Source organism: Notothenia coriiceps, unplaced genomic scaffold (genome assembly GCF_000735185.1).
Source record: "Notothenia coriiceps isolate Sejong01 unplaced genomic scaffold, NC01 NC01_scaffold00037246, whole genome shotgun sequence".
Lineage (NCBI taxonomy): Eukaryota > Metazoa > Chordata > Actinopteri > Perciformes > Nototheniidae > Notothenia > Notothenia coriiceps.
In genome coordinates this window covers 26,164,691-26,189,444 of record NW_011369947.1, presented here as the reverse complement: position 1 = coordinate 26,189,444, position 24,754 = coordinate 26,164,691, and the positions used below count along the sequence as shown (strand labels likewise).

At 39.0% G+C, this 24,754-nt stretch overlaps 1 long non-coding RNA gene across 1 annotated transcript; it reads right to left on the bottom strand.

The window, feature by feature from the left end:
• Positions 1 to 6,785: 6,785 nt before the first annotated feature.
• LOC104966197 (uncharacterized) lies at positions 6,786 to 14,497 on the bottom strand. The gene is made up of 4 exons (XR_800639.1): positions 14,396 to 14,497; positions 11,880 to 11,981; positions 7,728 to 7,776; positions 6,786 to 7,250 (listed from the first exon to the last, which is right to left on the bottom strand). It is a non-coding gene; the product is annotated as an uncharacterized lncRNA (long non-coding RNA).
• Between the last annotated feature and the right edge of the window lie 10,257 nt (positions 14,498 to 24,754).

The window sequence follows — 24,754 nt, the reverse complement described above, 5'->3', positions numbered from 1 at the left end:
AATTCCTAGTAAACGACCAACAATTGCTGATACATACATTGAAACGTTGACCTTTAACAACATTTAAATGCAGTTTTCCAATTCACAATGACATCTTTAAGTTTAACTGGTTTATAAAGCATTCAATGAAAGGCCAAATTATTCTAGGTGTTGGAGCTCACATTAATACACTGTGTTAATAAACTAAAAAAAGAACAAGGCGATGTTCCTGCAAGACTGCACTCGGGTAAACAAAACATATTGCCCGTGCGCAGCAGCTAACCTGCCTGCGAGCCTTTGCTCAGGTCACATTTACACACGGCGCGGCTGAAGCCCGCTAGCACTATTAGCACTAGGCTAGCAGTATCGCTAGCACCGTTTTAGATTCAATGAGTGTTTCGTTTGCAAATGCTTCATTAAGTTTCTTGTGTTACCCCCTTTACAAGCAACTAATTGAGTACATAGATTGCACCTTGCACTATCGCCACTACATTTTTTTAAAGTGCACCCAGACCTTCGATCACTTCGCTCTGTCCGCCATGCCTGCGGGAGTCTCACAACAATAATAAGAGCGCTGTTGAGAGAGATGACGAGTTGCATTTACAGTGGCCAATCAGAGGGGTCTCAAACGGATACATCACACAGATGAGGGTTCCCAACCAACCAGAATGGTTTAAAGTTAAACTAAGGAAGTCGACGTAACACATATACCGATAGCAGCACCGTTTGTCCAGCGGCTTAACGGTATACCGATACCGTCCAATCAGGTACCGGTATTGACTTCGTACCGGTTCTCGGTACCCATCCCTAGTCTTGATGGAAAACAGTATTTTCTAACAAGCATTTGTTAGAAAATACTGTTGGGATGATTTGAATAGGATCCTACGGTAATGGATCGCCAACCACCTATGTGTTTCTCGGTGATTGAGAACTATGAACAAAAGACACTTTTTAACACTTTCTGGTGACTCTGTTGTGATTAAAGGTGGAAGAGGAGATCAACACCCTGCGTCAGGTTTTGTCGGCCAAAGAGAGACACGCCCAAGAGCTGAAGAGGAAACTCGGCCTCAGCCCGCTCAACGAACTCAAGCAGAACATCACCAAGAGCTGGGCGGACGTACAGACCTCCAACGCGTATGTAGCAACACAATTACTTAAATGTACAGTGCAAACGTTGTGTAAATCACACTCAATTGTTTCTTTTATTACCAATTATTTTGTTAGCTTTAATAATTACATCTTCTTTATCCAACAGTAATGTGAATATGGAGCTACACTTACTAGAAGATGTTACAGTTATAGACTCTGGATTATTTGTTATCCAGGCAACAGTCATTATATTATTTGTTTCTATTGAAATAAACGCTTACCGGAGCCACAGTTGTTAAATATTAAGAAACGTATATGATGTCCCTTTTAGTTCAGGATGTGGGTAGAAAACATCAGTAGCGTTGTCTACCTTGAAAGGGGCATCACCCCATACGCAGACATTAAAGAAATATTTAACACGATGGAAGAGTAAACATATTTTCACCAAGGCAGTTTGCTTTAGCTTCATACTGTACATATGTTTCCATCCCAAATGGCTGTGAGCACAGCACAGTGAGATGAATCAGCCCTTTCTCTGATAACGAGGGCTTTATCAGGAAGAGCCAGTCACAGCGTGACTCACCTTGGTGACGCATCCCGGCTTCTGAAGTCTAACACTACTTCCTGCACAGGCTATACATGAGGACTGTAACGCTTTTAAACAGATGAGACAGATGACTTCAGCAGAGGAACAGCTGCTCGGTTTGAGATTAAGTTAAATACTTTAACATCATCAAATCATTGTATGTTAGCAACTTAAATGGTAAGATATTCTTTAATGATTTATTTAGCAGCTGTGGTTTTTGCCCTCAGCTGGTGGTAATCACTCGGGGAAGAATCTTAATGGGCACACAACAAACTTCTCGTTAAATGATGAACGTCATTATTTTTCTGATAAAACATTTCATTACTTAGCTGCATTTAAAAGATGTGTATCAGCTCAGAGAAAAGTAGAGTGTCTCTTTCCCTTTATTTCATTTATATCAATTCTATCATTCAAAAAACATCCAAAACTAAGTTCAGAACCCAACAGTAAGCAGAAATGCTTTTGACCTCCAAACTAATATGACCACATGTATTTACTTTACACTTGCCAGACAATAACTGACCCGTGTACAAAAACAGATGCAGTTCTTAAACAGCGTTAAAGCCTGAATCGGCTTCTAAAAGATGCTGCTATATTCAATCAATTTGATTTAAATGAAAGGTTTATTATTAAGAGGGCCACACAAAAAAAACATTATTTTCAAAAAGAGGAAATACAAATTCTGCCTCATTGGACAGGTACACAAATAATAATCAACAGACATGAAAAACATTACACAGTCAGTAGCGATTATAAAGTAAGATCAAAAGTTGGTTGAACATATTCAAACCAGCATCATTATTCACACAGTTGAGTCGGGTAGCTTCGTTTAAAGCCCCATCAGTGCTTTGAGATTCTCTGCTCTTCCCTAACCCTCCCTCTCTGAGCCAGCTTGCTCTGAGTCCCAGCAGAGCGCCCGCAGTGTAACACCCTCATGTCTCTGTTTCTAGCTTTGTGAAAACCTGTGAGAAACTGGGCGAGTGGAATGAGAAAGTTACCAACTTGGAACTGTGAGTCTGTGCACTGTTTGCTGCGTCTGGGCTCCCGCCGTGTTTGCTCTCTCACGCTCTGAATCTCTTTCACTAAAACACTCTAACCTCCCCCGTTCGCACCTTCTAACCATGTTTAGGAACGCTGGTGTTGACCTTCGTGTCTGTCAGGAGGAAAACCATTCCCCTGGCGTCTGGTCAAATCCTTTTTTTTTTTAACTCATGTTGCAGGAGATGATGTTAAGTGAATGGTTTCTATCTCGAATGCTTCTGTCTAAAATTAGTACTTCCGGTTTGGGCTGCATGATTATGGCCGAGATGAAAACAACACATATTTCACATAATTATTGATAAAAGCGACAATTATATTTCTATACATATATAAGGCTTTCATTATTAGATTAGTTGTGCAGCCCTACTTCTGTTAATGCTGTCATTGGTATAATTTTATAGCTGATGGATTCTTAGTTTGTTGGTTTTGACCCTGTTCAGGATCTTTTTGGGGTTTATGCAACGTTCTGTGTCAGATCTGGGATCTGTACTTCTGCTGCTGTTAGAATGTGTTGCATATATGGCTAGACTTGTAGCACTGAAGTGGGATTTGGTGTGTGTTTAAGTTTCTAGCCCTCCTGCTTTAGTTACATAACTGATTCACCTGAATCTGTGTTTGTCTACTGAGGACCGTGACGCACATTTTTGATAATGGAGATTTCTTTTAAGGTGGAATTGTAAGCTGACGTGGCAAGATGGTTTTCAATGTAAATCTTTGCTGATAAAAGTAAAACTACAGGATTAAATGCATATAACTTTCTTCTATTTGATCATAAACATATTTATATTATATCATTACATGTTTTTTTTCTTTCTTTCTCCTCATTGTTACTTCCCCACCTCGCCCCTATCAGCATCATTCGTCTGTTTTTAGTCCCTCTCCCAGAGGTCAGGTGTCCTGTCTCCCTCCATCCAGAAGTGATGACTCGCATCCTGCTCTCCACTTCCTTTTAGAATTTAGAATTCTCAGATGCTATATATAACCTGTGGCCACTGTTTTATCTGATTCTGCATTTGAAACAAAGCACTCAAATCACAGGGATGTGATCTGGGCTGTTAGATCAAGTAGAAGCCGAGGAGTTTCGTTTAAATGAAGTAACCCGTTTTTTATTATAATTGTTAACTTGAGCTTGCCTTGCTAAACGATATGTTTTATTTTGTTGTGTATGGTAACCTAGTTGGCACAAGCGGACAACTTGTGTGTTGCAAATCATAATCTATTAAGCCACACTCTAATGTTTGCTTGTTGCTTAAGGATTTCAGCTTGAGGGCGAATTAGCTACATCAAATCAATTGGCAGTAATGATGTAAATACATTACATGTCATTTGTTAGATGCTTTTATCCAAAGCGACTTACACACATTCAGTACTGTGGACGATCCCCACAGGAGCAATTTGGGGTGAAGTGTCTCAGGAACACAACGACATGCTGACTGCAGTGGGACTCAAACTTGCTATCACCTCATTTGAAGTCCACCCCGCCCACTGAGCCACAGCCTCCCTGTTATAATTAGATAATAACCAGTGATCAGCTGATGCCCATTAGTAATGCCCGGATTGTTTTTGTTCTGCATCCATAACTAAAGCTCTAAAGCGCTGCAGTGTAAGGTAAACCTGAATCTGATATTACGTTTGTTTGTTCATGTTGAAGATAAGAGAATGCTTCCAACTCCTTTTCAAAGACACACTCACACTGCCCTACAAAAAGAATTGGCCAGTATAGGTAGTTGAAATGTCTCGACGACAGATATACTGTGAACAATCACAGTTTCCCCCTCATTAGTACGAGTTTAGTTTTTTATATTGGTTGACCATCAATAATGCAATGTAGCATGTTACAAGTAAACCAGTTGGCACCAAGTAAAAACAAGAAAAGGATCTTCATAACCAGTCTGACTGAATGGAACTCTGTTTAACTTTTGATTCTGTTAGTGAACAATCTGAGTTGGTAAAGTTTCCCCAGGAGCTGATGTTTGATTTCTATCCTTGACTCTGTACTGCTGCTGAAAGATTCAATAGTATATATTTGGCAAGAATTCAATCTGAGTTTTCTGCACGTTTCCACCACACAGCTGCTTCTGCTGCATCGAGGTCTGAAGCTAATGTGGCTGATCTGATTTGAACTGGATTGTCAAGCTCACTCAGCTAGTTAGGCTAACCTGACTTAAACACCTTATACACACACCTTTACAAACGGCAGCAGCAGGTGCACTGGTCTTTGAAGTGTTGGTTCTACTTCCACACCTGGAAATAGACGCGCTTACACATTTCTCACACTTTATTTTCTTTTTGTCGTCCAGTAATGCCCAGAATAATTGTGGATTATTGCACACATTTGCCTAAAATAGCAGGAGCAGGCGTGCACATTATGGTTTAGGCCAACACTCACAGTGCCACGTGCAGTTCAGCAGCAGTGTGTGTCTTTTACCCACACACATGCATGCGCCAGGTCGTGACTGGCGACCAGACGGGCAGCTCAGACTTGCTGCTGCAGGAACGAGTGGGAGGAGAGGAGAGGAATGTGAGAGGGAGGAAGAGAAAGAGATTGCTTAGTCACATGACATCAGATGTCCAGAGATTGAGAGAGATGATGTACGACCTGCACACAGATCCATTTGAACTAGAGAAAGAAACAAATAGGTTATGAATATGAATGAGTCATGAAGACAGAGTGAGTTTCCATGAAAGCTGCAGTAGGAGAGAGTCAGCTGGTGTCTTTAATGTTCAGGTCGGTTAAATGTAGGCATTTTAGGCCACATCATATTGAGGGAAAGCGAAGATAACACCTTTCATTTAACCAATGTGTGTATTTCACACTGCCATGTGGTTCCCTCTGTATGTGATGACTAATATTGACCACTCATTTGACAGTATTTCTTCATTGTTAGCAACATTTTAGTGCATAAACTTCATGAACTGGGATTTTTGTGTTTCCAAACAAATCCTTGAAAAAGTAAATGTGAAGTTCCTATTCAAGGTATTGTGTTCCTGCTGTAAGCCAAAACAGAAGTGAAACAGTGAGGTGGTGTTCAGACGGACGGTGTAATGTGACGACGCTGGTGTGCATCACTGTGCCGTACAGTAAGCAGCATTGTGCTGATGTGAGTCGGGACATAAAGACTGGCCTTGTTGGGAGCAGAGCCGTCTCCTGTTAATGTACAACGATTCCTGTATCTTTGATTTGATTAATAGGCATGAATCCCCAACCTGTTGCTGTGGTTCCTAAACGTTTCCACTTTGCAATAATACCACTTACAGTTGATTGTGGAATATATCTAAGAGAGAAGAAATGTCACAAACTGACTTGTGGGATCATATTACAGAACCACGTTCGAAATCAGTGAGCTCTTTAGAACGACATATTCTTTCACACATGTTTGTAAAGGCAGACTGCATGGCTAGGTGCTTGCTTTTATTCACCTGAGGCTATGGGACCTGAATTCAATGATTAAGAGGAGTGTCCCAAAACGTTTGTCTATATAGTGTATTTATATTTAGATCAAATCAAACTAGGGATGTCCCGATCACCTTTTTTTGCTCCCGATCCGATTCCGATCATTTGATTTTGACAATTTGCCGATACCGATTTTTCCCGATCCGATCTTTATGCAATGCATTAAGAGAAAAAAAAAGAAAAAAAGCATTCAAGTTGTCCCTTAAGCTTATTTTTTAATTTAAATTGGATATTCTATCCAACATGGATATAGCTTCTTTTTTTCACAGCAGCATTGGATCAGNGGGGGGGGGGTGTGCACGCTGACCTGCGAGAGTAGCCTGCGTTCACACTGCGGGTCGTGAAGGTAACTGTACAAGTTTGAAAGAAGGCGAGGATACTGTGGAGACACTAGCATGTGATCACAGTGTGAATGCATGATTTAAAGTACACGGTAGTAGTCAGAAACCAGAAGACAGAAATAGTAGCAGTATACGCCACCATCTTAGGTATGCCCGTAGAATGCTCCTCCACCCTCAGTCTAAAGATGTCCTGCTTCTTAAACTCTGTGATTTTGGATACTGCTGCAGAGATGCATCTAAGAATGAAATGTGAAGTTTCTCATTTAGTTGAGGAGCCTGACATCTTAATAATGCCTTTTTGTAAGCCAGATGATTTGCAGAAGCTACCTGTTTGAAAAAAGGTGTCTGACAACTTATTTGAGCTTACACATGTGGGTCTTAATAGGGTGAAGATGTAAATGATTCAGGTTTAGACATCAACAAAACATTTTCCTTTCCCCCCGCAGCGAGGCGGGGGAATGGAGGCCATGGGACCAGCAGCGATGGGAAGCTCGTCCCACCTCAACCCCACGAGTCCTGCCCCCCCCCTGCCCGTCTGCGCTGACAGACCTCAGGGCAAAGAGAGTGGAGTTGGTGCAGTGGAGGGTCGAAGGTCAGCGATGTGAGGTGTTAACAGTACAGTCTCAGGTCGTGAGGAAGGTGGCAGCGAGGAGGAGGAGGAGGAGGAGGGATGCATTCAGAAAGGCGGGTTCTCCTGAGTGGGGGTGGTGTCAGTGGGGGTGACGGGCTCCCCGTTTCCTCTGGGGCCGACAACCTTAGTCTGAGGGGGGGGGAGAAAGAGAGAGAGTGTTATTGATCGTCAGCGCTAATATACTGACTCATCAGTTTCTGTTTCCTGTCGGGGGAAAACACTTTGACCACGTACTATCCTGAGATGAATAACACATCTGAGAAGGGACAAGGAGGTAGAGTGCGTACACTATAGATCTGCAAATTAAGGTCATTTTCCTTTTGAATCTGCTGATTTGGTTATAGATTATTAAACAAGCGCTTGGTCTTTAAGTCAGAAACATACATTTTAAAAAGCCTCCCCAATTTTTTGCCATTTAAAGTATTTGTTTTAATCAGTCCAAAACACGAAGATGTTCCGTTTATTATGATATAAAAACAGAGAAAATCAGTAAGTCTCCACATCTGAGAGGCTGCAAACACAATTTCTGCATGAATAATCACTTTCATCATTAATTAATTATTTAAAAAATATGTTTATTGTTTTAATTGAAAACAGTCTTCTCACCTTCAGGGTCCCCACTCTGTCCTCAAAGGACTTGAAGGTTGCAGAGTTCCTGCAGGACAGACACAATGTTACACTCACAAAATACACACACGCAATGTTACATGCATCAGCAAGACAAGTGAAAAGGCAAGATAACAGGACACTCCAGCTGGTGATGGCAACACATAGGAGCTAAATGAAACACAACATCAAATAAGAACAATAAAACGTGTGTTCTTCATTTTGTAGACTTTGTATAAGTATATATTTTGTAGAGAAGTATATCTGCTCATAAAATGACTAGTTAAATAAAAAATGAATGGTTTAATGCTTCACTGCAGCCATAGTAATACTGCCACACACTGTCTGTAAGTGACACAACGTGTTGTTTACAATAGGGTTTCATTATTTAAAAAACCTTCTTAGTTTCCCCAACCCATGTAAGGAACACAAAAATAGAACATTTTAAAATTAAATAATTCAGAAGATGACAAAAGTAAAAATCAACATTTTCCCAGCAGATCAACAATTTCAACAAATCACAAGCAATTAACAAATACATACTTATATAATGTCAAAAGCTGGTGAACAATATAACCACATTTGGCAATTCCCTTGTGGGGAAAGTGTATGAAAAATCTTCTCATTTCACTCAGTATTTAAGTAAACTCAACAGTTGAGAAATCAGGCCAAGCAACCGCTAACAAAACAAGCTTTGACATGAACAGATAAAGAACATTTAGAAAGGCGGCAGCAGTGCAGCAATACAGTTCTTTAATAAAAGCAATGTGTGTTACAGTCCGACAGGTTGGTGTTACTTTACCTCATGGCGGGCATACTTATCGAGTGGCGAATGGAATAGTTGCTACTTTGTAAGCGTTAAAGAGAGGAGACAGAAGTGCAAGTGTTAAAACACACACACGCACACACACACGCACACACACTGCTGTCGGTGGTTATTAGTTATCGCTTGACGTATTGTTTTATTTCTTATTCAAATACACTTTAAGTAGGGCTGTACCAAATGCCTTTTTAACACTCAATGTCTATAACAACATTTTCTAGGAAAGCTTTGAATTTCTGTTGTCATATTTTGTAAAGTCATGGCACTTAAAAAGGTGTTAAATGAATGAATGAAGCGTTATTGTGTTATAAGAAACTCTGTTAACGGGTGCAGTACGATTGTTAATAAAGGTTAGCTGTTTTTGAAAGGCTAATATGGATTCAAGCCGTAAGATAAAAAGATGTTTTGAACTTTTTAAATGATAAAAATCTACCTTCTTTCAATACACTTTACTTCAACTTTATAATGCTCAGAAGTCATTGGTAATGTGGTTATCACACGAGTGACGGGTCTGAAACTATTTGAAACTAATCTTAATGTGCAAAAAATACCTGGTGTAACAGAAAAAATAGATATGCAAAAAAACAACGTCTGCATTCTTATATAAACGAAGCTTCAAACTCGTTGGTACAGCCCTACGTTAATTAAAAATGAAAATATTATAGTTTAACAACTGTAAACAAAACTGAATTACTTTCAGGTAATCTAAGGGAATAACATAATGCAAGTCAAAGTATTATTAGTAAAAAAAAAAAGGCAGAGCTTAACCTTTATGAGGAATTAAAACAATTGCGTACGACACATTTCAAGCCACATGACTGTTTTTTTAGTCGGACATGTTAGTCTTACCTAAAGGAATTAGAGAAAGGAAGAGCTCTGCAGGTCAAACCAAGGAAGCAATAAAAAAACAAGAAGAGGGCATTAGCAAAAAGCGTCAGGAAACAAAATGAAAGCAACAACAGGCGACACACAGGAGAGAGAGAGTCATCAGCAGGGGAATCAGCAGGAGCAGGGATGTGTGTGTGTGTAGCTAAGGACACCAGGACACTTCTGTGGTTCATATGAACGCCGTTTCTTTCATGATTATTCAGAAATCCTATTGGAGGTAAAACAAGCTAAAATATCGTTTTTCCTAATCTGAATATGAAGTTAAATTAATGAAATCTATTTGCCATAAAAGACAGTGGAATACCGTGCAGCCAACAACAGCAGCTGCTCACATGGTAAATGTATTCCTGATAAAGGGTCATCACTATGCTGCTGTATTCATTTTGTACAGATGTGATTTGTTATTACTATAAATAATTCAGGTTCTTTCTCCTAATCGACAATAACACTGACCACCTTCTGATGGTTGTTCACCATCGAAGCAAACCCATTAAGAGAGCTTTTAAGGTGAAAACTCTGGAGCAAGGGTTGAGTTTGATTCATAGCTGATTAACGTTGTTGCGTTATTGATTGGAAATGGACATTTTACTGCATTTATCAAGAAAACGTTTGAGTTTGCATTAACTGGAGATCAGAGGCCAGTTTTAGTATCAAGTAGTCATGCTATCTGCCTCTGAGGTATTAAGGGCCACTTGAATTTACTTTAAGTCCAAACATAAACATATTTTACCCAATATGCTGGCATCCTTTGAAATGAATATATGCAGAGTTCAACTCTGTAGTTAATTTCCTTCTGCCAAATTACACAACACACCCAGAACAGAACACAAACAATATCATGCTATCACTTTTGCTATATAATACTAAATGAATGAATGTAACATGCAGGGACATTAAACCGGATCAAACCTGCTGAAATATGTTAGTTGGGAATACTCTATGAGGACCCAATGAACATAAAGGCACAACACATTGGTTCACACACACACACACACACACACACACTCAGGCAGCCATTAATCCCTTTCCTCACACACACTTGCATGAAGAGCTAATATGGGAGGTGAAATAGAAACATTAAAAAAGTCATAGACGGTTGTGCAAGTCAACAAAGAGCCATCGGAGATGTGAGATGTTAATGAGTTAAGGGTTAGTGCATTTCCACTCGTCCGTTTGTTTTTCCAGAGCTAACGTTCTATCTCACCCCTTAATCACACTTTAAGAAGTTGTTGCTTTGACGCTGAACTTAACAGTGTTTGTAACAAATGTTTTCTCACGTTTGATGGACATCAAAATGTCTATAGAAATCTGCACAGTTTGAAGTCAAATAAAAACCCTACAAAGCGTGATTCCAGGGTGAAAAAGTATTCTACATTAAAGGGGTGGTCCAAGTATGAGTAGGCAGACACAGATAGCGTTTCAAGTGGCTGAAATTCAAATTTAGCATCTGGGGTTTGACTCCCGAGACGTAGCGGTAAACCTTCCCTTAAACGATGTATTTGATGTTAAAAGACGTCCAACTCTTAATCTCCTTGAACAACCCCTTTGAGTTAGTACAATTACATTTCATGACATACACCTGTTCAAATAAACAAATGTAGCTTTAACAGAGACTAGTGTTATTAGAGCCGGTTCTGCTCAATATCTACAGCACTACTAGTCGAGGTTAGAGTAGGGCTGCTCGATTATGGCAAAAATCATAATCTCGATTATATGGGTCAATAACGATTTAATCACGATTATTAAAAAATAATTATCAATTTACTTTGAAAACATCCATTTATTTAAAAAAAAAAATGCTGAACAGTATGTTTTTAACAGTTGATTACCCTGAACTTTAAGTATAATTCAACTGAAAAACCATTAAAATAAATAATTAAAAATTAAAATAAGAATCGTTTTATTTCGATGTTTTCATAATCGTTGCAAGCCAAAATCGTAATTGCGATTAAAATACGATTAATTGAGCAGCCCTAGGTTAGAGGAGAGCTGATCACTGGTCAGCGTGAGAGAAATTCAATGCTTCAAGAAAAAAAGAGCAGTGGACACAGTCAGCAAATGATACACCGATTACTATCAGTTGTTTTGACACTTTTTGGGAAATAAAGTGGAACGTAAGACAGAATGATCTGTTTAGCAACATTTACACAATACTTGGGCATTATCCAGGTATCTGTCTTTGTTTCACTGATCTTTTGTTTTTTATTGGAGTATTCCAGCGGGCATATTTTAGTTTCTCAAAACCATTTTTTTTCCATGTTTCTAAAATACAATATTTTATCTTGCCGTGTTTCCAACAGTTCTAAACTTCTGTTTCACCCTGTTGCCCAAGGGTTAATCAAATATAGATCTGTTTTTTTACCTCTCTGCTTTAACACCGTCCACTTTGCTCATTTTTTCCTTCCCAGTGATTCGGCCATTTTGGCTCTGCTGCACCGTACCTCATGTCGCCCAGTCGCCTGCTGAGGACCGTGCCCACTGTGGAGAGAGCTGCACTGGTCTTCTGTCCCGCCTGGGAGAGAGTCTCCTGAGTCTTCTTGTATCTGCACAGAGGAGGAGGAGGAGGAGGAGGAGGAGGGAAGGAGAACAATGGTTACAAGAAACGAGGAATGTAGCGAGGAGGACAGATGGTTGGAATGAAATGAAAAAGAAGATTTGGATGGTGAAAACGATGGGGGAAGAAAGAACAAGGACAGGAGGCACAGGAAGTAATAAGGAGGAAGGATGGACAGAGAAAAAAAGAGACAGATATCGAGCAGAAATAAATCAAGTGTAGGAAAACAAAGCAGGGAGAGGAGAGGGACAGGAGGGTGAGAAGACAGAGGTGAATTAGAGCAAACCATTTGACCCAGAAAACACAAAAACAAAAGCTAACAGTGATTTAGGTTACAGCTTAAACACACACAGCGTAGTATTCAACGTGCCAATGGTTAGTATTCACAGAGAAATACAGTCACAGGAATTTAGGCCACAGCAACTAAGGGCCAACAATGTGAGGGGAAGGAAAAAAGTCATCTTTGCCAATAAAACTGAAGATTCCTTTTTTCATCATCTACTGTGTGTACGAGTGTTAGTCAATTCCTCCAGAGATACCCCCCAAGTGCAGAGAGCATCAGCATTAATGGCAGATATGATTCAGCATGGTCCAATGCAGCCAAGAACCGGATGGTGTACATTTCAGCCCAATGGAAGAGAGTGCATGATGAAGAAATCAAACATTCAGACACATCTCTGAGGGTGTGGTAATACACCAAGTATCACTATACAAGCAGTACTTCTAAAGACAATCCAACTGTCATAGTGGTTTGTACAATTCTGTCAATTAAGTAGAATTATCCCTTGAAACTCAAATGTAGACTATTCTCAAAATGCAAAAAGAAAATATTTTTTTTACAAATCCTGGTGGTAGTCCTAGAATTTAGACTTCATTTAGACTAGTACTAAATTAGAATAAATAAAAGTTCAGACTCATATTTTTCTATTTCAGTCTGGCCCTTGTCCTATTAGTAAAAACCTCCATTAGTCTATGGCACTCCCCCTTTTCTCAATTCTTACAGAAGATAACAACAACAACAACAACAACAACAACAACAACAGCAGAGCAGGAACAATGTAGGCAGGATGAAACCATTGTTATTATGGGTAAAGCTTCCAACAAAGTAGGATGTACTAAGTGTTGTTAAACATGATTTAAGACAAAAGTGTTTAAAGCTGTTTAAAAATGATGGGAAAGTCTGCCATCGGAGAGAGAGACAAGCTGCAGATAATAAACTCCTCCAAATAAAGCGGTCATATAAAGCAGGTGTTTAGTTATTAATGCTTAACTGTCTTGCAAACAAAGTCCTAAAAACATTTTATAGATGAAAGCTAGCCATATCTCCTAACCTTAAGTGAAAGGTGAGTGGCACGGCTGTGGTCAGATCTCCAAATATGTTTTTCAGCTTGGTGTTAGGTTGCTCTTTTAATTAAAACCGACCTTGAGTAACCTTAAATCTAAAAGTGATAACAAGATTTTAAAATCTGAGTTTGCAGAAATAAAGCTCTTTGCTTTTTTTTTTAAATAAATAGTTTGACACTTTGGACATTCTTTGCTTATCCACAATGTGACTCAAAGTAAAAAAAAATAAGCAGACAGAAGCAGGGGATGAAGCTAGCAAGGCTGTCCAGTTCTCATGCTAAAATAAGCTAAGCTAACAGCCAACACCTCCTTTATAGCTCAATGCATTAGAGTGGTGTGAGCCTTCTCATCTCACTTTCACCACAAAGCCGATATTAGTTATCCGTTCCCTAAAACATTGCACTACTCCTTAAGGTTAGTAGATACTATGGGGGGAGTAGCACCAACTGGGAATCCACAAGTGTTACTGGGTTCAACACAGTGGCCAGGTGTGGTTAAACACACACTAATACACCCATTTCAGAACATTTATCAGAAATACGCACATAAGCAATCACCCAATCCAATACATCTAAACTGGCAAAAGCTACCAAAAGGATGAAATAACCCCACCTGCCTGGCTGAATGCACACACACAATAAACATACACACACATTATGGGTAGAAGCCAACATCAGCTGATCCACCCAAACACACAAGTCTCAGCAACAGATGGTGCAAATATCAGTACCTACACACACTAAAACGAAACTAAAGGATACTTACTGAAGTTTTAGCAGTGTAAATTCAAAATGTGTTGGATGCAGTGCTAATCTAAGTACAACATGAATAACTTGTCTTCAGAGGCTTTTTTGTGAGTCTTCCACCATAGAACAGAAAAAGACGTTCCCGAATTCAACCGCCACAAACACCCTCACCATCACAACAGTAAAAGGAAAACAAAAAGAAAATGATGGATAGGCAAACATGAAAAAGAGAATAATTTCCCAAAAGGGAAACCAAACTTAAAGAAACCTTAGATCATCTACAAGAACACAAAAAAGAAAGAGGTCAACTCACGCTTCAGAGCGGGAAATGTCATCCAAAGTGGCTGAGGCAGACAGATATCTGAAGACACAACGGCAGGATCATGACACAGGGGGAGACACACACTCACAGTACAGTACAGTAGTTCAAGGGTCAGTTATATAGAGTTACAGCTTCAACACACACTCCTCATCGGACCTGAAGGTTGTTGAGTCGGATTTTAAAAATCTTACACATTTAATATATTCCAGGATAATAAATGTTTTTTGTTGAAACACCAGGCAAAATCATAGAAGTAACATTTGTCTCTCCCATATATTAAAAAGGATGAAAAAAGTGAGATCATTTTTCAGGAGTCTGCTACAGCACATTTCCATGGGAAGAACAAACAAATGTTACAATTTCAGAGGACAGTTCAAGAAAACATGAGAAATATGATTTTGTAGTGCAGAATATTTATCATGACCCACACAGCATTAGGTCGACAGAATGGAAAACTGTTAAAACGTCACCATAAAGGAGATTTGGCACAACACAAGTGAAATGTATTCAAACATTAAAGGAGACCTATCATCAAAAATGCACTTTCTGATGTCTTTTATACATAAATATGTGTCCCCGGTGTGTCAGGGAACTCACGCAGCGTCAGAAAATAAAACCCTCTATTTTCCTCCGTACCCAAATCTCTAAAAACGGGGGTACAATGGAGCTGATCCAGTTTGCGTCCGATATGACGTAATATCTGAAATGTGGACCCACGGCACTATCAGAAACGTTGCTATCAGAAACAATGCCCGACTGTTTTGGACGTAATATGGTCGGTGTTTACATTAGCATCGCTAACACTCAGAGCTAACCTGTACTGGAGAGCATGTGTGTGAAGAAGCAGGAAATAAAAAGGAACTCACCTTGTGGTATAACCGGCAAGAGAGAAAGCCTTTGAGCTCCATACTGTTTCAGAAATAATCCTTGATAATCCATGATATGGCGTTTCATCACCGCAGTATTTAGTTTAGACAGTAGCTGCCGGGTCCGCATGAGCTCAGCCCCCTCCTTTTTTTCTTTTTTTATCAATTTTTATTTGTTTTGAAGCTTTATACCCAAAATCAGCACTTTTGAAACAGGAAGTGAAATCGAGGGATATGAGGCATGGCTAGAATGGGTGATCTGTTTGGTATTTTGAGCGAAACACTTCATAGACATGTTTTTATATATGTTTATATATCTGAGACCTATGCTATTGCCTAAAAATAGCATGATAGGTGACCTTTAAGTTGTTCTCCTCTTGTACCAATGACAAAATAACACTATTAACCATATGCAAGTGTATGATTCTGCTGTCCTCAAAGCTGTTTTAAATACAGACACTTTCTCAGGAACAGGAAGTAAAAGGACACAAAATGATCTTTACATTAAAACAGGTCCATCTCTCCAGAAGTAAGAAAAATAGACATAATCTAAGCCTGCGTGTTGGATGAGATAATAACGTTAACGTAAGTCTTCTAAGATGTGGAGAAACTTCCTCACATCATATTATATTTTAACAACAGCAGTGCCTCCTCCCCCAGCTAACGCAGCCAAGTCACCCTCAAAACTAAAAGAAGACTAAATGAGGGTGACATTGTCCTTTTAAGGAAGTAAATCAATAATATGGGTTAGCAAGGTATCAGGGAACTACTGCATTATGTGAGGCATGATAACAATACCATTTCTGTGTTGCACATGCTATACTAGCAGATTTTACAAAACATTGAATTTCCTCTTTCAATATCTACAAAAGATAACCATTTTCTGCTGGCTCATTCTGCTTACTGTGAAGGCGGGGCAAAACTGAGCCAACTGTCAAAACAACAGAGAAGGAAACACTTCCAGATCAAACTGCTTTCATATAATGGTAATAAAGGAAAGGTTATTTAAAACTGGTTGAGCTCATTTTGTGTCTGTTAGTCTTTCAATTGAGTTGATGGGCAGCATTGAGGGCAAAGGGACGCAGACAGACACTGTTAGTGGAAAGCTGAACAACCTGATGCCTCAGTGAAGCACAGTTTCACAGTAAACACTAAAAAAAGTTAATAGAATAAACACCGGATAGCACAACGTATCAATATTAGCAACAAAGCAAGCTTAAATCACGCCCATGCACAGAGTCCTGCCTGAGCGTATACAGAATGAGAGGAAGTGTGTTTGTAGAAGATTAGATAAGGAAACACGCCAACACCACACAATAATGAAAGGAAACTAACATTACAGTCAACTGGTGGAGGCTTTACACACTGATGGTCGTGATACTCCTGATCCCGTCTCACTCAGCAGAATAAACAGCTTGAATAGTGTAATTAGGTGACAGAGCTGTTTAAAAGAAGACGTGCTGCTGCAGAAGAGTTGTCTAACCACATTCCAGAGATGTGAAATAGCTTTTCAGTTCTCGTGCAGACAGTCAGAATGCGGCAGGCATATTTTTGACAAACTGATACATTTGTGTACAACATTTTGTAGGGAGTTGTTCCCCTGTCCGCTGGCAGGGTCTGCAAGGACAGTGGGAGTCATATACGGTACAGATTGTAAAGCCCGCTGAGACAAATGTTTCATATTTTAAATTGGGCTGCATACAATAAAGTTTGATTTAGAGATGTCCCGATCCGATCACGTGATCGGGGATCGGAGACGATCACATGATTTTCAAAAGATCGGAATCGGGAGAAAAAAATCGGGGATCAGGATTTTTTTTTTTTTTTTCTATTCAATGTTACAAAACAAAAATGACCATTTTCAAGTCTTAAAGTCATCCTGAGGCCTTAGTTTTGGTTTCAAATTACACAACATCATGTATGTGTTGCTTCTTTGGGGCTTGTTTTCATAGACCTGGTTGCTTATTTCTCTCAAATCTGGCAACAGAGTGGGCAGGGCGCAGTGTCTAATTGTAGCAGTAAGCTAACGAGTACTGATAAGCTTTATTTTGTTTTGATCCAATGCTGCACAACTGAACTGATCCAATGCTGCTGTGAAAGAAAGAAGCTATATCCATGTTGGATAGAATATCCAATTTAAATTAAAAAAATAAGCTTAAGGGACAACTTGAATGCTTTTTTTCTTTTTTTTCTCTTAATGCATTTCATAAAGATCGGATCGGGAAAAATCGGTATCGGCAAATTGTCAAAATCAAATGATCGGAATCGGATCGGGAGCAAAAAAAGGTGATCGGGACATCCCTAATAAGGATCTAAAACAACTAGAAAAACCTGTAGAACAACTGAAAACAGAAAGAAAACGTGTCCAACAACATGCTAAATGACGACAGAGACACATAATACAAAATATTCAAACTAAGATTATGAAAATCTACTATAAAAATGCGAATCAAAGAGACTAGAAGAACCTAAAGAGACCCAAATGACTAAGGTAACACATGAAGCTACTACAAAGAAGTCAGAAGACATCTACAAGTAGTCGAAGAACTTCTACAAGGAAATGCAATTTAGCATCAGGCTACAAATTTTTTTGTTATTCTGTGTCTTAGTGGAGACTTTGAGAGGTGTAAATAACAATAATTTATAATTGAGAGTCCTTACATCGATGGAGCATCCCATCATGGATCCCCGGTCCATCGCCTTCTTCATGATGTGGAACAGGTTGTCGGGAGCTTTCTTGGTTTCGTAGGCTTCCCCGACGCCTCCGGTGAAATCCTCCATGGCCTCCATGGTGCTGCCGCCCTTCAGGGACTCGTAGCTGCCGTGAAGTCTGAATAAAACACAGAAATGATGAGCAGGGATTAAACAAAGTGATGAAGTTTAATAGCAGACTTTACTTGTATTCGAACAATTACAGTTTTTCAATGCAGTCTCATTTTGGGAGTACATTCATCAATTTGTGCATCGACGGAAAATGAGTTATATATTGGAATAAAAAGGTTTGTATTTAATCTAATTAAAACTGAATTTTAATGGTCCATCATTGAGGTAAGGTAAGATTAGTTTATTTATATAGCACATTTTCAACATTAACACTTAATAAGAAGACAACAGAAAGGAACACAGTAAATAAACATAATGGGATAACAGGTTCATAAAAACCATGCATACAAGAGATACAGAATAGTTTCAAAACAACATTGTAAATATGGTAGATGCTAAAACAAGACTTCTGGGTAAGCAGCTGAAAAAAGTTATGTTTTTAGACTCGACTTAAAATAACTCAGCTTTGGTGAAGACTTCAGGGTTTCTGGAAGTTTGTTCCACTGTTGGGGTGCATAGAAACTAAAGGCAGCTTCTGCGTGTTTGTCACGTTAAAGCAGATACGGTAAAACGACAGGCAATATTATTTGGAGCTTGGAGGACACAAAGACGATGTCAGGTGTTTCATGATATTTGGTATTTACTTGGCGTAGGCTTTTTAAAGTCAAAACATATAGAAATTGCAATAACAAAAAACAAAACAATCATTAATCAATAATATTATTCAAGTAATATAAATGAATAATGAGAAAGGTTTCTCCTTTATATAAAGAAGTGATTTTGCAAACATTTTAAGTGTGTTCTTCCATCCAGTGAAGTGGGGCTTAACTTTAGATATTGGCATTATGTATGAAGTGCTTGCTCAACCAGATCAAATTATTAGCAGGGATTACGCAAAGTGATCAAATCGAATGGTAGACTTGAAGATTCAATTGTATTTGAATAATTACAACTTTGCTGAGCATGCTTTTTAGTCGTGTTAATAGTGTTTATTGACCGAAAATTAGCGATGTCCCGATCACCTTTTTTTGCTCCCGATCCGATTCTGATCATTTGATTTTGACAATTTGCCGATACCGATTTTTCCCGATCCGATCTTTATGCAATGCATTAAGAGAAAAAAAAGGAAAAAAGCATTCAAGTTGTCCCTTAAGGTTATTTTTTTATTTAAATTGGATATTCTATCCAACATGGATATAGCTTCTTTCTTTCACAGCAGCATTGGATCAGTTCAGTTGTGCAGCATTGGATCAAAACAAAAATAAAGCTTATCAGTACTCGTTAGCTTACTGCTACAATTAGACACTGCGCCCTGCCTACTCTGTTGCCAGATTTGAGAGAAATAAGCAACCAGGTCTATGAAGACAAGCCCCAAAGAAGCAACACATACATGATGTTGTGTAATTTGAAANAAACGATAGCAATAGCGGACTGCGTTGGGTCGATGCTCGTGCTGCGTCGTGTTTGATACAACCCGATATCACGGCAAGACGTGGTAAATCGTCATATGTTCACGTCTTGCCGTGATATCGGGTTGTATCAAACACGACGCAGCACGAGCATCGACCCAACGCAGTCCGCTATTGCTATCGTTTGTGGTGTAACGGTGATGTCATGACCTGGCACCACTCATAAACTGGGCTATGGAAAAGTAACTGATTCCTAAACTGCGAATAACTGGATCTTGTTTGGTGGGAAAGGGGTAGAATTTGTCCATTCATCTTTCCTCCTTGCTTTCTTCATCTTCGTATGTTTCCTATCCAAATCCTAATGTTTTTCTTTCCCTCTGAATTTTCTTTCAGTCTTCAAATTTTCATCTTTTAAACTCACGTTCTGCCTTTCAGAAAAATGAAAGTCTCTGCCCCTCTTCCTCTCCCTACCTCCTTGTTTGTCTCTCTCCTCCTCCTCTCCTCCATCAGGCAGTGATCAGTAACAGTTCTTGTCCCAGGAGAGAAAACAGACGGATGACAGCCTGGTCGCTCGGAGTTAAATAAACACCCGGCTTCACACACTGTCCCCCACCGATAATAGACAAGGAGGAGAGTACAAGGGAGGGTTGAAGAGAGAGGAGGAGAGGTCAGCATAAGTGCAGGGAGTAGATTTTTATCATCAAAAGAAGTAAATCCTACTTAAACTAATTGACAGACAGCACTAGGAGGTTAACCAACAAACACCACACAACTGATGTATGCAAATTAGACGTAGGGAAGGTCGAGGGCGATGGAATAAAAGATGGGATGGGATCGAAAGGTCAATCATGGAAGGTGAGGCTGTGAGGTCTTATTTTGAGGAGTTTGTCACCTGTGTCACGTTTGTTGAAAGGTTTCATTAAAGTTCCTTCAACTACATCTCTGTGATGAGAGGAGGTGAGGAGACAAGAGCCTCATCCCCTCCTCGACTCCTCTCTTCCCCTCCTCCGGGACTTGACCCGGAAATCGATCAAGACACGCCATTTTGAAGGACGTCCCAATAGCTGAAATGCACACGGAGGAGTCGAGGAGGGGGTGAGGGAGGAGGGGTGCGGGAGGAGACGAAAGGGAGGATACACGCGAGCAGACTACGCGGAAGTGTTTTCACTACTCGCGTATAAAAGCCCCGCCCCCACCTTCACAGCTGGTTCATTTCAACAGAGGAAAACTGACAACTGGAAGATGAGTGGAAAAGCGTCACATAAATGTATAAGTGCTCACAGCTTCGTGGGAATTATTATGTGCAATTCATTTCTAAAAGGCTTTCACATTACTATAATTATAGTTTTATTTAAATGTAGGCTACATTTTACACCAAAACGGAACACAAAAGCAGGACCAAATTGACATTGAATCCCTTGACTAACAAGAGAAAGATTCATTCATTTAAATAAATATTTAACCAGAAGTGGGCCGGTTCTAAAGGGTTATTCAGTTAAGCCCGATGAGAGGGGATACAGCTGTGCACATGTCATCATTAACAGACGTCATTTAAGAGTGACGTTTGAGTGAACGAGGACATCCCAATTAATACCTGAGGACTCCTCTGTCCTCACGTCACCTCCTCATGTCTCTTGCTCGCATCTTACGGAGGCAGAGCTAAGATGCAAGGAAGGGACGCGAGTGAGGGAAAGGAGGAGTCAAGGAGGGGTATTGGGATGAGGCTATGGAGAGGGTTTAGGGGGGGGGAGGGGAAGAGGGGGAAGAGTTGTTCAGAGATGGGTATTTGGTGTGGAGAGTAGAGACAGTTAGGTATAAAATGGAAATCAAGAATTGTAACCAGAGCTTGGAAATAAAGTTAATTCCGATTAGTTTGAATCAATTCTCACATTTAGTTTAGTTTTATTTATTTTTTTCGAGCGTGTAAAACCAAAGAAAATACAAATGAAACAAAAGATGATAAAGACATGATACAGTACTATACAAATGAATGCAATACAAAAACGAAATATGTAATTAATAATTGAATAATCTGTAGTATCATTGTCTGATATCAATAAACAATAAAGCAACAAAATAAATCTATTATTATTATTATGCTACCACAATGGTGAGAGTCACTTTAGATGTTCATATAATCTCCATATAACCTTTAAAATTAGACATTTGTATTGAAACAATTAGCATATGAATAAAGGGTTGAATGTAGTAGTAACGGGGGTAGTTAGGACACAATTGCAGCACGCTAGACCAGAGTATGAGTTTGTAAGGACTTTTATTAACTTTGATGCGCGTATATAACAAGCAGTTCGCAATTTCCAACAAAAAAACTCCCACGGAAACACCTCTCAGTTCAGGGCAGGATAAATCCACAGCAGGAAATGGAGAAAAACTCACAACGGAACACAAACCGGTGAAATGCCTAGCCTCCAGAGCAGGCAAACAGGCAGGAAACACACAGGTTAGAATCCAGGTCAGGACAGGAGGCTGAAACAGTCAATGGGGAATCCACATAACAGGTAGCTCCAAAACCCACTTCAAAAATTAACAATTTCATGCGCGATTGAAATAAGAACTATGGCAAAGGTCACAAAAGAACTCTCTGGGAATTGTCCTCCACCGGTTTTACATATCATTTCAGGACTCTTGGAAGCAGCCACATCTTTTCTTTATTATCATTTCTATCATATTCGGAAAAAAACGGATTCCCGGTAGCCTGTGCTTTTTTGTGCCAGTTGGGCATAACGTAGGCAACGAGAATGATGACAGGTTGGCTAGCCCTTGACCCCACCCATGTATGTGTTGAATGATTTACATCTGACACAGTCAACGGTGATATCCCGCTCTTGTTTTCTACACTGCCATTGTACAAAAGGCAAGTTTTAGAAAAGCAACTGTCAATCAGACGCGGAACAAGTTACAATATAGCAGTCCAGCACAGAGCAAGACATCTGGTCACCGTAGTCTCGGCAGATACACAGATTCCTTGTGAAGAAAAAACATTGAAATAAAATGCTACTTTTTTTGGTCTGCCATGCCTGAAATTGCCAAAAATACTGATTGGAGAAAATAAAAGGTAAAGAATATCATCAAATATTCATGTATTTGAGTGCTTTTATGCAAATCCTAATGACTGATTCCTTGGTTAGAATTACACCTTTTACAGACTTGATCCTCTGCAAATTGGAAATAATGAATGCTGAGCTTTAGATGGTGTTTTTTCTTATAGCTCCCAAGTGAATATATGAAGCAATTGAGGAAATAACTCTCAGTTCTGTGCAGATTAACTCAACGCACAAAACGTTCTGAATGTTGTCAGTCTTTAATCTAACCTGTTTTTTGTTTTGGTGTTATGCATGTAAATGTACTGCACCTAAGAAATAATAATGGTTGCATTAACTATTCTCAATTAGGTTTACCTGTAAAGCCATTTATTTGTGCGTTTCTTTAAGCTAAAGTTAAAGGTGCACTGATAATATATGCACTATATAACACTACTGTTTGATAATTTCTGGGCCAGCGGTGTAGAAAGGAAGTATTAAAAAACAGATTTACATCATGAGGCAAAAACAAATGCTCTGCAACCTGCATCTGTAATTTGTTTTTGAAAATACATATCAGCATTAAACATCAGAATCAGAATACCTTTATTAGTCCCACAGAGGGGAAATTTGCATCGTTACAGGAGCCACAGACAGCTTAATGTTACCTATGTTAAGAAAAAAGTACTAAGTTATGATATAATATAAAAAAAGAAAAGTAAAAGAAAAAATACTTTCCAAAATACAAATCCTGTAACAGTTCTTAGAATTTAGCAGCCTGGTATATATTACACAGTTATTAATGGCTTATGTATATAATGTAATGTATATATTGCACATATAGCACATATTATGATGGTATTTAACTGCAGCAAAACTACTACTTGTTACTACTACATACTATTCATATGACTTGTTTTTTATCTGGAACTATTATGACTTAAGTCGAGATAACTGTTGGAAAACTATTTGGTTTAGGTAAGGGTAAGTTTCTCTATAAAAGACACAAATGTTGTCTGACTCTTGACATTCCATCATGATCACCCTAAAAAATATAGATATTTTAAATGTTTGATCAAAACTTCTTGATATTTAGCTGGTAAATAAATAACTACATACAGTGAATTCCGAAATAGTGTTATTTACCTATTTCAATTAAACATTGATTAGAAAATAAATATATAGAAAAACAGCAGGCTTTAGCGTTATCAGCTGTCTCTGGTGTAAACTGCCAAAGAAAATAAACAAAAAACTCTCTCTTCCAAAAAGAGAGGGCACAGCTTAATAAGTTGCCAATAGAAGTTACTAATCGAAAGAGAGAAAAAGTAAGATCAAATAAGACAGCTAAAAGTTCAATAGTATAATCTAGCAGCAGAAGCTGCAAAGGGCTGCATGCACGGTTGACACATGCATACTATAACTGATATCTATAACTGATTTATGTTAAAAGGAGAAACCCAAACTTTGATTATTGTTTTTGTGTAGAGTACAAACTTTGATATTAATTTTATAGCAGTCAATACAGAAATTCTCTGTATTTAAACTGACTTATTTTTGCCCCAAATCCAAAGAGAAACAACCCTTATTGTGCATCATAATTTCAATCAAGGATGTTATGCATTTATAGCTTCTGGTTTTCCCTGCAATAAATATAACAAGTTGCTGTGAATGAGAAGACAAACAAACAAGTGAGTGGCACACAAAATAACTCCAGTTAAAGTGACAGAAAGTCCAGGGAGAAATATACAACTGTGTAACTACTACAGTGTTTGATTGACAGGTAACCTCTGGTTAGTGTTGTGGAAGAAAAGCACAACAAAACAATAATGAGCACTTAGCAGCACATGTAGAAACCAAGCACACACATCCAACCCCCCTCAAAAATAAAAAGAGGATCCCTAGGATACTCACTTTAAGGTTTCCAGTGCAGGATCCAGATTTATTGTCTCTGTGGAGCCGGGCTCATTAAAACATGCCAGGACTGCCGTCATGAGATAATACCTGATATAAACCCAAGTGTGTGACCTACTTTATTATACGTGTTACCTGTAGACACCCACACACTATAACTCTTCTCTCACACCCAAGCACACTTATTATTATGCTTCCTCTTTTGTTGTACTCCGATCACACACATATAAACACACTCACCTAACAGTCACCCTGTGTGGTGGGAGCTTTCACCAACACGTCTGATTTGACGATTCGGTG